Here is a 3,278-nt window from a genome sequence, read left to right on the forward strand (position 1 = left end):
TCAAAAATGACAAGATCTTGAGGTGGAGAATCGAACTTTCCACCTACAATTACGAGATCTTGTACCGGCCTGGGAAGCTCAATGAACCCCCAGATGCCCTATCGCGTGGCACCTGCGCCAGCGCGCAGATCGATAGGCTGAGGGCCCTCCACAATGACCTCTGCCACCCGGGGGTCACCAGGTTCTTCCACTTCATCAAGGCCCGCAACCTGCCTTACTCCATTGAGGAGGTCAGGACCATGACCAAGAACTGCCAAGTCTGCGCTGAGTGCAAACCGCACTTTTATAGACCAGACAGAGCCCACCTGATAAAAGCCACTCGCCCTTTCGAACGCCTGAGCGTCGATTTTAAAGGGCCTCTCCCCTCCTCCGACCGCAATGTGTACTTCCTCAACATCATTGATGAGTACTCCCGTTTCCCGTTCGCTATCCCCTGCTCGGACATGACCAGTGCCACGGTCATTAAATCTCTGAACAGCCTCTTCACCCTGTTCGGTTTCCCCAGCTATATCCATAGCGACCGGGGCTCGTCGTTTATGAGCGACGAACTCCGCCAGTACCTGCTCGCTAGGGGTATAGCCACAAGCAGGACCACCAGTTACAACCCCCGGGGGAACGGACAGGTGGAAAGAGAGAATGCAACAGTTTGGAAGGCCGCCCTACTAGCCTTAAAGTCTAGGGGCCTTCCGACCTCCCGCTGGCAGGAGGTGCTCCCCGATGCGCTCCACTCGATTCGGTCACTGCTCTGCACTGCCACCAATGCCACCCCTCACGAGAAAATGTTTGTCTTCCCAAGGAAGTCCACATCGGGGACATCGTTACCGCCATGGCCAGACACCCTTCATTTCAAAGCCTTTCAGACCCAAGAGCTAAACCCAGAAAAGAGTCCCCTGAGTCAGCTGCTACTGAAACTAAGTACTCAGCCGGACCCTGACCAGCCCCAGACCAACACAGCCGTCCAAACACCAATCCGAGTGAACCAAATCATTAAAAAATGCAAAGAAACCTACCTGGAACATTGGAACAAAATAACCGAAAGCCAAAGCAGATTAGAATGTTACCGGGCCCTAAAAAGAGAATATAAACTGGCAGACTACCTCACGACCATCAGAGACACAAAACAGAGACAGACCCTCACCAGGTACAGACTAAGCGACCACCAACTGGAAATTGAAAAAGGCAGATACAAGAAATCCTGGCAGCCTAGAGAGAATAGAATATGCGATCAATGTCTGGCTGGCGAGGTTGAAACAGAAATGCATTTCCTCCTAAAATGCGAAAAATTCAACACATCAAGAAACATATTATTCAACAAGCTAAGCCAAACAACCCCAGATTTCAAGGAATTGGATGATCTGTCAAAATTGAGATTAGTCCTAGGAGAAGGAGACAGACCATACCTTGGGGCTAAATATGTAACAACATGTCACAACCTGAGGACTGTTTAAAAGTAAGACTGTTTAAAATTAATATTGAACGTACCAAATGAAGTAGAAAGACTGTTTAAAATTAATATTGTTTAAAAGTAATATTGTATTCAAATCGATTGACACCTACAGAATGTTGGAAAACTGTACCTTTTTGCAATGTAAGCTTTGGCAATATGGTTCTCTGTAAACTTTCATGCCAATAAAGCATTTGAACTGAACTGAACTGAACTGACAGAGAGAGAGACAGAGAGAGAGAGAAAGAGAGACAGAGAGAGAGACAGATAGAGAGAGAGACAGAGCAAGAGAGAGACAGAGCGAGAGAGAGAGAGACAGAGAGAGAGAGAGACAGAGAGAGAGAGACAGAGAGAGAGACAGAGAGAGAGACAGAGAGAGAGAGAGAGACAGAGAGACAGAGAGAGAGACAGAGAGAGACAGAGAGAGACAGAGAGAGAGACAGAGAGAGAGACAGAGAGAGAGAGAAAGAGAGACAGAGAGAGAGAGAAAGAGAGACAGAGAGAGAGACAGATAGAGAGAGAGACAGAGCAAGAGAGAGACAGAGCGAGAGAGAGAGAGAGACAGAGAGAGAGAGAGACAGAGAGAGAGAGACAGAGAGAGAGACAGAGAGAGAGACAGAGAGAGAGAGAAAGAGAGACAGAGAGAGAGACAGATAGAGAGAGAGACAGAGCGAGAGAGAGACAGAGAGAGAGAGAGAGAGAGAGACAGAGAGAGAGAGACAGAGAGAGTGAGACAGAACGAGAGAGAGAGACAGAGAGAGACAGAGCGAGAGAGAGAGAGAGCCGCACTGTCGGTGGGGCAGTACTGAGGGAGTGCCGCACTGTCGGAGGGGCGGTACTGAGGGAGCGCCGCACTGTCGGAGGGGCAGTACTGAGGGAGCGACGCACTGTCGGAGGGGCGGTACTGAGGGAGCGCCGCACTGTCGGAGGGGCAGTACTGAGGGAGCGCCGCTCTGTCGGAGGGGCAATACTGAGGGAGCGCTGCACTGTCGGAGGGGCAGTACTGAGGGAGCGCCGCACTGTCGGAGGGGCGGTACTGAGGGAGCGCTGCACTATCGGAGGGGCAATACTAAGGGAGCGCCGCACTGTCGGAGGGGCGGTACTGAGGGAGCGCTGCACTGTGGAGACTGGGGCTCTTTTCTCTAGAAAAGAGAAGGCTGAGGGGTGACCTGATCGAGGTCTTTAAGATTATGAAGGGGCTCGATAGGGTAGACGTAGAGAAGATGTTTCCACTTGTGGGGGATGTGATGAAATATTCCATTCACCACTGCCTGTGACTGAGATCGGTTTCAGTGTCATTTCCCTTCCCCCAGACCTCATTTTATTGTGTACTGGAATGTGCTGTATTGTATACTGGAATGTGCTGGAATGTGCTGTGTGTAGGGCTCCGCCCATACCTGGCCCCGTTTGTAAGCTAGCTTCAGTCTGGCCTCAGTCTCCAGAAGGAAGACATCTCTCTCTCTTACGTGTTACTTTCTAAGTTAATAAAAGCCTTGTTTTTGTTCTGCTAACTTCGAGTCTCGGAATTATTGAGGCACATCAATTTTATTAACTTATTTTTCAACACTATGGATCAACTCCTGAAACCCGAACGTTTGGATTTGGATCAACATGCTCCAGACGCATCAGCACGCTTCGGACACTGGTTTGAGTGTATGGAATTCTTCCTGGACAATTCCGCAGCCGTCAAAGACGCTACGGACGCTGCGAGGATGAGACTCGGAATTCTGCGGAATTGGGTAAGCCACCGGGTTTACCCCCTCATCCAAGACGCCTGCGACATCTTAAAGGCGCATTACCAGCAGCCTACGAATGAGGTGTATGCTAGGCACCT

Source organism: Somniosus microcephalus, unplaced genomic scaffold (assembly GCF_052327205.1).
Source record: "Somniosus microcephalus isolate GS21.2 unplaced genomic scaffold, FLI_Smic_1.0 scaffold959, whole genome shotgun sequence".
NCBI lineage: Eukaryota > Metazoa > Chordata > Chondrichthyes > Squaliformes > Somniosidae > Somniosus > Somniosus microcephalus.